The sequence below is a fragment of the Sebastes umbrosus genome, chromosome 4 (genome assembly GCF_015220745.1).
Source record: "Sebastes umbrosus isolate fSebUmb1 chromosome 4, fSebUmb1.pri, whole genome shotgun sequence".
Lineage (NCBI taxonomy): Eukaryota > Metazoa > Chordata > Actinopteri > Perciformes > Sebastidae > Sebastes > Sebastes umbrosus.
Window position 1 is genome coordinate 15922589 of NC_051272.1, and position 12637 is coordinate 15935225.

At 41.7% G+C, this 12637-nt stretch overlaps 1 protein-coding gene across 1 annotated transcript in view; it reads left to right on the forward strand.

The window, feature by feature from the left end:
- fkbp16 (FKBP prolyl isomerase 16) overlaps positions 1-12637 on the forward strand; it is a 31706-nt gene that overhangs the window by 3403 nt on the left and 15666 nt on the right. The window lies entirely within an intron of this gene.

A 12637-nucleotide genomic window follows, 5' to 3' on the forward strand; every position in this document is an offset into this window, starting at 1 on the left:
ACATAATGTTCAAATGTGCTGAACATTGTGTTGTTAAAGCATTTTTTTCTCAGTGTGCGTACTATGCTGTTTCCTCTGTGTGTGAGGTCCTGTTTGTTTTATGGAGCTCTGTGAAGGGGTGGACGGGACGTGGGGTGTGCGAGGTGAGAGCGAGGAGTCTCAGAGGTGTTGTCTAGAGTCTCGCCCTCTGCTCTGTCGTGCGTGTAGAAGGAGACAACGGGAGGTTAGTTAATGATTGTTTTGATGCAGCTGATTAGGGTTGTGTGCTGTGGAGTCAAATTTAGCCCCTACCATAAGGTAGACAATCAGAGCTTCATGCCAGCTCCCTTAAAACATGATTCAGTTACCGAGGTTGCTGGTTGCTCTGAATGGGATTTTCTCCAGTCACTGAAGTTAAATGCATTGTTACAACATGACACAACTAAACTCAAAGCAAAAACAGGTCATCCAATAATGGAAAACCTTTGGGAAATATACTTATTTTCTTTGTGGCAGAGAGTTAAGTGAGCAAATCGATGCCACGTTCATGTCTGTATGGTAAATATGAATCTACCGCCAGCTAGCTTAGCTTAGCATAAAGACTGGAAACAGGAAGAAACACCCACACGCACATCTACTAATGTCGTATCTCGTTTGTTTAATCCGTAAAACTGAAGTGTATAAACAAGAATTTGCCGTTTTGCAATACATTATGTGCCAGACTATTTCTTGGCAGTTGCCTGATCGCCAGTGGAAACTCACGAGTCCAAAAGTCCAAAAGTATTTAAACAAGATAGATGTTATCATTTCTAAAATTCACAATATGTTTTTATCTAACACAAATATTAAGACATTTGGTCCCTAGTGGCTTGGTCCGAGCCGCATTTGTTTCCCATTCACAGAGCCAGGGCTGTGTACGGACACTGAAACCTTTGTACAATATAAGTTCATATTTAAGTTGTCTTGGCAACGTATCTTAAAACATTAGGCTATTTAATATGCTACTAAAAATGTATTTATTTGGCATATTTTCCAACGAACATTTTGGCCACGGACACATCTGCCTGGCAACGACACATGATACAAAAAAAGCTGGTAATTGCCGGCTGACGTAAACCCTAGTTACGGTGAAGAAAAAGGTCGGAGACATAACTCCCTGTATAACAGTTTTTACGCTCTGGTTTTTGTACAGATTTAACAGAGTTGCAAATAGGCAGACTTTTGTTACCTTAGGATAGAGCCAAGCTAGTTTCCAGTCCTTTGTGCTAAGCTAAGCTAACCGGCTACTGGCGGTAGCTTCATATAACACACAGACATGATAGTAGTGTTAATCTTTTCATCTAACTCGTGGAAAGAACGTGAATTTTTTTCATAAAATGTCTAACTTTTCCTTTAAGCAAGACATAAAAGATCCTACCTTACCATTCACGGCATGTTGCCATACCTGCCTGTTGAGGTCGATTAAAAAGTATTTAATAAAATAAATTATTTGAGCAGATAAACTGACACCAAGCAGCGACAGACACCATGTTTCAGAGTAGATTTGACAGCCACAGTGTGTCTGTGCTGTAAAATGACAGCGAGACAATGACGGAAAATCTCATTAGCCTCTGTCTGTTTTCTGGCAGATGCATTGATTGAACTCTGCCAGTCGCCTGTTGCAAACCGTGCTGCTAAGAGCACTTCACAGTTATTTATCAGAACAGTGTGCAAAGCCGGTCAGACAGTATGATTCAAGAAAAGCACAGTGGAGTGGTGTGTTAGCTCGGTGTGTGGGTGATGGGCTAGCTGCAGCGTCTGATGTGATCTGAGCTGCGACTCCTTAAAAAGGTGAATACAAGGATAATGAAACCTCTGGAGGATTTAGCTGATTGATTAGAAAAGACAAGCCGGTCGGGACTGTAAGAAACACTGACGTTTTTCCTGTGACATTAAAGCCTTTGAAAGTGGAGTTGTGACGAAAGACATCACGCTGGCCTATTGGAGGAACCGCAGCATGCGTCAAAGCTTTTCCCCACTGAGACATACTGCTTAGTCCGAGACACAGACCGCCTCCCCCTCAGTCAGTAAGTCATTATCGGAGGGCAGTGGACGCTTACATCTGTTGATCTCTGGACAACTTTAACACTCATCAACCCTCAAGGGGGTCTGCCTCATCAGTCCTTCACGACCCCAAAGTCAACAACATTAAGTGTCACTGGCAGCTGCTTTATTTTCTGAATAAAACTAAACTTGACAAACAAGAAACTTAATAGTTAAATGAGCTCCATTATAAACAGTGCATGCATTTGTTTCTAGCCGTATGTGAAACGCCACACAACACATTTATGGACTCGGTGAGGTTACATTGGCCGGCTGTCAACAAACATAAACAGAGGCTTAAATCACGGTGCTGGCAGCGTAGGTGTTGGTGTACTTTTACTAAGTTGGCACAGACCAGAACTACCTCAGTGCAACATGTTGAAGTGGAGTTAATTAGACCACTGGGATGTGTCATAGTTAAATTAATAGTTTAATCCAAGTCCAGATGGACAATGTCAGACAGTTAATCATTCTACATGTTGACTAACGTGTCACAAGGGGTTTGTGTGATATTTATGATTAGTACTGAAGTTTATTTATACGTTGATTTATAATCAAAACAGTTTGTACAAGTGCGTTATAGAAAAAGAAAACTTGTAACTTATACGCTCAGGACACAAAGATTATCATCAACAGCATGTGTTTTTGCTCTTGTGTTCAAAATGGAAAGCCAAGGCTTCCTTCAGTGTAAATCAACCCCAAATGACTTTGAAACCAACACAAACATGTTGAAAAGGTAAACTGGAGTAAAAAACACAATCTGTCACCATTGTACACTATAGGGAATAAAAAGAAGTGAATTAGTGGAGGTGGGAATCACCAGAGGCCCCACGATACCATATTATCACGATACTTAAGTCATAATCTTATTGTGATTTTAAACATTTTGCGATATGCTGAGTATTGGGATAAGATATATTGTGATTTATGACCTTTTTCAAATTATGCAGTTTGTCAACATCTGTTTTATCTAATAAGATACAGAGTTTTCATTCACATATTTTGAGGTCAGAGGTCAATGGACCCCTTTGAAAATGGCCATGCCTGTTTTTCTTTGCCAAACTTTTGCCTAACTTTGGATGTTTATCTTTCCTGACAAGCTAACATGACATAGTTGGTACCAATGGATTCCTCAGGTTTTCTTGTTTCATACGATACCAGTATATTTACTCTAGCTTTCAGACTGAACCCACTGCAACCTCTGCAAGACAGAATAGCGGTCGTCGGATTGTTAAGAGGTCAATAGTTTATATAATAAAAGATCGATACTTGACGTCTGTGTATCAAGACAATATTGCCACGCAAAATATCGCGATACTATGCTGTATTGATTTTTTCCCCCACCCCAAATTACCCCACAGTCAGTCTCCAGTATGTGCCAAAATGAAAAGACCCAACACTTTTAAGACTGGACTGTCACCTTGTTTATTTTGGCCTTTATGCCTTTAATGATATTAGACAGTGAAGAGATGGACAGGAAACGTGAGGAGAGAGAGAGAGAGAGGGGTGTGACACGCAACATGGGTTCCCCAGCTGAAATCAAACAGGGGACATTGCATTTATGCAGTATGCGCATTAACCATTAAGCTATCTGGCGCTCAAACAATGCAGAACTTAAAATACAAGTATTTTGAATTTGATTCAATAACAAATAGTGCAAGGAGGCGAGGCTCAGGTTAATATGATTTTTTTTTTTTACTTTTACATATTTTTTACATTCAGAATATAATGTTTTGCATTAGTTAAGTCTGGGGTAATGCATGAACAACTTTATTCCAGGTCAGATGAGGTGCGAAGAAGGGAAGTTCCTCAATTTGGTTGTAATTCTATGTTGGAAAACGCTATATTTAACAGCTGAATTTATTTGTCTGAGAACAACCGACTCTGAACTATCACAGTATTGTTGCATGTGATCCAGGTTCTCAGCTACTACATCACTGGAAAAGTGATGTCCAAATAATTAAACCGAAAAGTAGAAGAAAGTTGTGTCACTTAAAGTACAGTGTGTAGGAGTTAGCGGCATCTAGTGGTGTGTTTGCAGATTGCAACCAACTGAGTACCCCTCCGCTCACTCCTCCTTTTCCAAGACTGCAGTAACGTGAGCTGGCGAGTGCAAAACCTTGGTAACGCTGTTCACCTCGCTCAGAGGCCATCCTCACCATAATAACACTACTTTAGGAGCAACGGAAGTCAGGTGGCGGCTGGCGGTACCCCTGTTTAACACTCTGTGGCTCACGCTACCGCAGTTTCACAAGGGTGTCGGCGATCTACGCTGGCCTTCAGGTAACGTAAAAACACAAAAGGCTCTCTCTAAAGCCAGTGTTTTGTTTGTCCGTTCTGGGCTACTGGGCGCACTCCGTGAAGAGGAACTGCTCCTTATGTAGATATGAAGGGCTCATTCTAAGCTAAAGAAAACAAGATCTTTAGTTTCAGGTGATTATACACTAATGAAAACATAGTTATAAATATTATATTCCATCTCTGCTAATAGATCCCCAAAATGCTACACACTGTTCCTTTATTTCCTGATGAAATGATATCAGTGTGGTCAGCTCAGCTTAGTTTAGTGGGACATACATTTGAGTGTCACCTGTGAAGTAAGGAAAACAGATTTTTTTATGTTTATTTTTTTCTCCGTAGTAGCATTAACAGAAAGAACTGAACAGGACCCAGAATTGAACCCTGGTGTATCCCACATGGAATAACACAGATTAATAAATTACAGTAACTGTGAACTGAACAGATTACCTGCAGATACAGAGAACCACAACATGCAAGAAGTAGATAATCACCTACTAAACAAATACCCTTTAATGGAACAGCAGAGACACAGTGGAGACATACCAGATGGCTATCATTGTTAGTTTCTGAGGGGAGGAAAACAAACAAGTCCTAATGTGGGAGGAGGGAGAGGAATCTCCCTCTCTTTGACCCCGGGTGAGGTGAGCCTTATGGCTGTTGGAGCCTTGATTACACCAGGCTTACTGATCTGGCAGCACAGTGGCAGGTTGGAGCAAGTTAAGAGAAGCTTGTGTTCATGGGAAAGTACTGTAACGCTTAGCTCGATGATTGATGGTTATTGCATAATATGCATCATCTGTTAGCACGCTGTGCAGTTTAATGCAAGCTCGTGGTTTTTTTGTTTTGTCAGACTGCCAGGCTGTCATAGCGTGCAAGTAAACACAGTAGTGTCTGATATTTAGAATAGTGTAGGTGTGAATGCATCAAGGTTGATTTGATTTATTGACAATAAAATATATTTGGCACGTCGTCGTTGGCTTCATTTCTCAACACCGGATGTTGCCGCTTGGTCTGGACCAAAGAGATGGACAGACAGAGTCATGTCGCTAGCAACAATAACAATAAATAATTTTGTTCCAGCAAGCTGACAAGGTAAAAAAGTATTTCAATTATAGGGCTATTTAAAATCAGCATGGTGACACTGGTTGCTATTATGTCATCATTATGTCAGACAATGCTTTCATCGAGAGTGGAATGTCGTCAGGGCGAAACGTGGAATAAGGTCACAATTAATAGCTTCTATCTAATTGTTAAATATAACATTTGATTGGAATCTGTGTCATTTTTTTAAACAAAATATGAACTATTTACCCAGAATGAATAGACGTCATTGATCAGTGAAATGTCTTCTCGGGAGTGTGCTAGAGGGGAATCTTTGTTGACACTTTGTTGCCTCTCCCCGCGGCCTCCGAGACACACCCATATCCAGCGGGGAATGCAGCTGAAAAAGGTAACCGTGACATTTCACAGAGCAGAAAGGCACACCAACTGAGAGATTCACAGAGCAAAGTGGCAACAAGAGTAAGTGTCAAGCCAGAAATGGGATCAATGGGATCAAGTCTGATGATGAGTGAGGATACTTGTAGGCGTAGCCACCTTTTGAAAGATGTGAGAAATGTCAGTGATTCAGTTGACAGAAGGCTGGTCGTTTGGGATTATGGTGTTCTTCCTCTTCTTACAAACCATTCTCTCTCTTCTTATCACCCAATGTAACACGACACAGCCAAGAACCGGCAGTTCTGCTTTTCATTACGTGAAGCACTCACCAGTAGACAGGTACGGTGACTCACCCTGCCACAGAGTTGTACTGGTTGTCTGGCACTTTCATGAACACGAGCATGACTCCAGATACGTACGCATGTTGTCCACACATAAATGCTGTGAGAGTCCCTCTCTGTGCTGGAGGTAGTGTGACTCACTCTGCAGAGCCACCTGGGTCAAATGAATAATGTGACCTTTTGAGATCTGTGGAAAACACAATGATGAATCTAAACCTCCACATTGGTGTTTCCAGTGCAACAATTAGTTTTGGAGTAACTGTTTGTAATCAACGAAGGATTCCAGCAACAACCGGTTGCATGTTCATGTGATCAAAACAAGTTTGACTGTAGCTTTTGGCCTCTGTGTGTCTCTTTCCTGGCACAGACATAGGCTGACAAGAAACCACACCCAGACCTCACACTCCAGGAGCAGGTCGGTGAGCACCGACAGCTGTAGCACGCTCCAGATAAGATCAGGCTTAGCTCTCAATCAGCATGCGTTCTCCTGTTCGCCACATTAGTTTGAAGCATCATGTGTTGACCTAAAGTTAAACAGAAATGTATGAATTAAATCTGAACAGAGTAGACTCTTTGTTTTACCTCTGAAAACTAGATGGTGGGTTGTTTTGGCACTCAGACCGGTGTTTGAACTGTGCATGTCCCTCATCTAATCTCCCTGGATGTTTACCTTTTTCCTCTACCGCTAGCAGGCTTATCTCTCTCATCGACACAGCCTCGTAATATAGCTCTGCCCTCACTTATATCTACTTCTGCTTTCCGTGGTCAGGGGGTATTTAGTGAGACACTAAATCTCTTTAACTGAAATGTGCTTTTATTGGATTTTAGGTAGACGGTGTATTTTTAGAGCAGATAACACTTGGTGGAGTAAAGTTGGCTTTGTGTTATATGACCACCACGCGGATCAGAGCTTTGTTAATGTTGTTGTTTTAGATTGACTTTGCTTTGTTTTGCATTCATTTATTTTTGTCCCCTTTTTCTCCCACTTTGGAACGCCAAATTTGCAATTGCAGTCCCTGAGGGATGATGTGTGATTACAATAGAATTAAAACCCACAATATTCTCAATTTACTGCAGGTAAATGTAAACACGCGGCTACATAAGGCAACAGATGAGAGCAAACAGGACATTAGTCAACATAATACAAACTGCTTCCCATTGGGATTGACACGGCAACACAAACAAACAAATCTTATCTTAATGTCATATTGCTGTACCTCTGTTTTTTTAGTTATTTGACATTTTTTTGTTCAGGTAGCCTATTAATCCAGGTATTATATATATTAGAATATGTATATTTAAAACTATTTTCTCTTTTACAATCCGTGGAGACCGTCCAGCTCTGTCATGCCCCCTCAGTCCCCCCTGTACACAGACTCTGGCGTTAATGGCCATGTTCTCCAATTTTTCACCAGCCAGAGATGAGCTTTATCACAAGGGTCATGGGGAGGACTCTCGCTAGCTTCACATCTGCGAACCCAACAAATTATGCAGATCCTTTACTTTAGTTGTAAACCATAAGGTTACATTTACATTCAGTGTTTCTCACCCATGTGTGTCCTCGAGGCCAAGTGTTGTACGTCTTCGTCATAAAACCGTTGCAGAGCCAATTTTGGAAATATTGTAAATCATCTGCATTTTCATCTATGTTTACTAGCTAGCCCTCTTCCTCTTCGCTCTTCTCTTTGTGTGTTTGCGCGTTACCGCCACCAACTGTTGGTCACACAACCGTGTGTGTCTGATTTGAATATATAATGAATATATAACTTCTAAATTAGAATATAAGCACTCCATGAAAACCAACAATTAGATTATTTGAAAGTCTTCTCTAGCTCAAAGAGACTACTATGTCTAAGTACAGTTGCTAGCATGTCTGAAGACCCTGTTTTCTTTCACAACTACTTTCATCACTTTTCATATATGAGTGCAAAGATTGTGCCAAAAGTGCGCCGTTAGGCCAATTTGAACAATTATTGCGTCTCGCTCCTCTGTACGTCAACAACAGACCGACCTTGACTCTCTCTTGTATGACGTACCAATGGCTTTGTATTCATAGCTGCTTTCTATCTCCCTCGTCATTGCTCAAAAACAGAAGCTGTTTCTGGGAATCTTTGACTTCCAGGACCACCCAGTACCACTCGACATTTGTGGCTCAGAGAAGTCACTTCTTATTACGATTTTTACAATTTTCAGATACACATTTCAAACTATAGAAGATATTCTCTGTAACGTGAGCTCAGGCAGACCCATGAACCCACTTTATATATTTTGCCAGTAGAATTGAAGCAGATGGGAGAGTGGAGGGGGCAAGACTGTGACACACTCATACGGCTTGTGTGGCGACAACATCTGAGAAAATAAGCCTGTGTGTCTGTGCAGCAGTGCGGTGCTGCTGCTGTGGAGGGATGTGAGGTGGCGGGTGCTGCCTGAGAGCCCAGAGGAAGGAGATCTGTAGCAGAGAGACAAGTGGCACTGGTATGTGTGTGTTGCTGTGGTGTGTATGTGTTATGATGAGGGTACCGTCAGTGGGGACGTGGAGTGTGAGTCATCTCGCTGAGACGTCAGTGCTCCGTCATCAGTCGTCTGCAGCAGTCTAGCAGACACACACGCACACAATAGACTTTCAAAATATTCCTCTCAAAGTTAATGAGTGGCTCACTGACGTCCACACTGCGAAATCAAAATCAGATGTTCAGTTAAGCTGAAAGGATTAACTAAGTAGATCTCATTATGAATGAAACACTCAGTTGTTTGATAGCACTGATGGGATTAGTTCCACAGCAGTAATGTTACATATTGTCACTCCAGTCCAGATGGTGAAGGACAATACCAGTGAGCTCATGTATAGCAAAACACTGCATTATCTGTGCAAGAAAACAATATAATAAGAATAAGAACTCCTTGTAAATGGGCTGCTTGTGTTTGCTTTCCAAGCTCTCTGTGATGAGAGTGACCTATGCCATCGCCACTGGCTCTGGTCAAGTAAAGTCGAGCCCTTCCTCCTAAGAAATGTGGCTCTTCGACATGATTGATGCTCCAGGTCTCATTGCTGTGCACAGCCATCAGAGAGAGACTAAAGGATCGTGCTAATGGCCCTGCTACATTTGCTTTACCCAGCCGGCAGACGCCAGCTGCTCCTCCGTGACAACCTGACTAATAAGCCAGGAGTTCAGTGTGCTGCTATCGATTCACAGGCTGCACAAGGAGGTCGAGCCGGCTGCCGCTGCTGAAAGGAAGCTGGATCTTTATTGGTTAGATAACAGACACACTCACCGAGGCAGTATTTCTCGTGGACAGCGATATGACAGGAGGGCGACAGTGAATGATAATGATGATGTTTTCTTTTGATGTACACACAGTCAACATGTACACGTAATGTATGTGCTTGTAAATTACTCTTCAGATATGTCCAACATTAAAGAGCAGGTGAAGCTGTACAGGTGCACATGCTGCTTTAAAGTTACATCTCATTAGATCATCAGTCGCGAAGCGTGATGATAACTGCTGTCCGTTTGTTGTGCGCTCAATTTGCCAAACAATATTCGAGACAGGGTGACATTTTCCCGGTGGGAGTTATCTGGTTTCGGCACATGCACGCGTGACAGCTCGGACTATGAAGGGAAATTAGTTTCTGATCAGTATCTCTTTATGACATTTATTCCCCTTCCTGAATGTCACACATAAAGCAATGAGCGGGCTTGTGATCACAAATGTTAATGTCCACAACTCTGTAACCACAGAGGGAGGCATCCTTGTTGAATGATCATGAACGCATATTATTCTATGCCCGAATCACACGTTTGTGGAAGAAATAAATCTTTGATCTGAGTGCAAATTAAATTGCTCGTCTAAACAGAAAGGATATAAAATACCCTTGCAACATCCAGGGATTCGTGTGTCCACTGAAGAAGGCAGACGCTCATGTGAAGTATAACCGTAATGAAGGACTTTCATCTTTCAAAGAGCAGGATTTTTGGCTCCTCGCTCCGAATTTGTCGGAACTTAGAAAGCTTTGAAGTTCACAAGTGAAATCCAAAACTGGCAGATTTGGTTTATGTAATCAGTAGACATAACGTCTGTGCAAAGAAAGAACCGAGCTGTCATTGCTGTTAACTACAGCTTCACATTTACCTCGCTGAGAATCCACTGAAACTAAACCTCGCTCCCTGGGGCCGCATGAGAAATTGCCACTTGACCGCGTCGTGCACACCTCAGAGACGTCTGCTTGTTCGTATTGATTGATTATGGATTTAGAGTCAATCCTGGGATAAGATATCTTCCACTGATAACAGCAAGGTTGATATTCTAGATAATGACCTCAGGTGATGTATTTCTGTGTAAGACAGATTGCTCTCATCCACCCTAATGCAGACCAAAAGCTTTGAACTGTTTTTTTTTTAGGAATTATTCATCTAGATGTTGCCACACATCAGAGCCCAAACCTGTGAGAGATTTCAGATCATTGCATAAGGAAGAAAGGGAAACTTGTCCTGCTCACCTGTGAGTCAGAGGAAAGCTGTTGTTTTGTTTAAAAGCTTTGAACTTCCCTCATTCATCCATTCATTCACTCACTCACTTACTCACTACAGAGAGTCGGAGCTCACAGTCTAATTAAATTGATAAATTAGCTCTTAGATTTTTAATTTGATTTGACGTGAGACTTGAAAAATTTGATAAGAAATGAGTTTAGTGTGATGCATAAATATCTTTATCATCCATCTCACTCAAACAGCAGAGAGATGAAGTAAACGAATGGTTGGTGAAGAAAGTCGAACATTAAATAAGCTGGAGACCCTGATATATTTTTCTCAGGAGTTGGTGGAGACCAAACCTGAGCTAAAATCTGAGTTGGCCAATCAAATACATGCAAGCACGCCTTCCTGGTGGATTCTTTGTAACTTGATGATCAGTTGCCACTGTGGTAACTTCCCAGAGTTCTTGTCTCATAGTATCATAAACTGCTGTGTAGTGTTTCGGTGGCTGATAAGCCCTCTGATCTGTTACTCCAACTGGAACTCCTGACTCGTATTGCTTCGTCTCACAGTGTTGTTTTAACTCTGGGCTGCTTTTGGTCGCTTATAGGGCACTATGTATTGCACAACAACTTGATAAGTTGGTGGTATATCAAGGCTGTGTTTCTGTGTGAGTTTGTTTTTGGTATAATAGGTCGTCAAAAAGTACGCAAGGCACGCCATTCACTGTTTCTAGGCAACAACAGTTGCAGCTGTTATCTCATTGGTTGCGCTTTGAAAGGTCAGCGGCAACCAAAGTCAAAGTTGAAATAATTTAAACTTTGAGCACAGCACTTTGTGGCAATTTGGATCGGTGCGACACACCAAAGGTAGCGCTTCCGCCTAGTCCGGCGCCAGTGCCCTCATTATAGAAAAACAATGGCACAGCCAGTGCAGAGCGGTTTTAATGCTGATCATGTGTGGGCGGCTTTAGCTGTATTTGAGTTCTGCTTGCCTTCCTAAAGCGCCGCTCAAAGTCTCAAAAGTGACATTTGTAGGGTTTGATTACTCCTCTCATTACTTAATGCACCATAGCGTGTGGTATAGGTTTATTATATCAAGACAATTTTTAATGGCGGTTGTGCCTGAATAAAATCAAGCCTGTTTCGTCTTTATCAAAGCAATTGAAAAAATAAATCCTGACGTGTGGCGTTTTTAACCACTGGTGATGCTATATGGAGCCATGATTTGATAAGTACGTCCTCGTATTGACCACACGGGTCACGTGATGCTATTTTACTTAACAGTTGGGAGCAGTAATGCCAAGAAACTTAGCAATGCAGCAACAAACGTGGGAAAGAAGAAGACTGCTACCTAGCAAACATGCCTGTAAACAATATAGGTTAAACATTTTCAAAATCAGCGTTACCAATGTTTGGAAGGAAATGGCACTCATCAATTTATTTTATTTATGAGGATAAACACAATGAATTTTTTTTAGAAACCCTGAATGTTAACATAACTGTTTGAATGTACCTTTAATGATGTTTTTTTACATTTCTTCTGTACTCACACCTTCATGTTTTAAATAGTCCCATTTACACAAGGCATACAGCCTTCTACTGAAGATAACTACTGTACGTTTCTCACTTAAAGCTGGTTTAATAAAGTCATGTAACCAAAGAGTCTCTCTGAAATAGCCCAGCAGCTGCACATCCCTGCTATTTAAACAGCCACTATATGCCCCGCAGGTAGTCCAGAGCTGAGATTGGATTCATTTTAACAGGCTAAGGAAATCTGCTGCAGATTATATGGGGACTTTTGAGGAGCTCAGCAGCCAGGATGTAGGCAGTAGCTGCCCTTGATCCCTGCGAGCACAGTTTCATTGGCTCATGGCTGCAGGAGGAAATAAAAACAAAAAGGAGAGGAAAGCACATGCCACAGGGAGCAGCTGAAAGGCCTTACACTGTTAGTTTCTAGATCTCCAGCTGTACTAGGAGGCTGTTTTGCTGCAAATTAACTAGCAAGCTAGGAAAAAACAGCTGT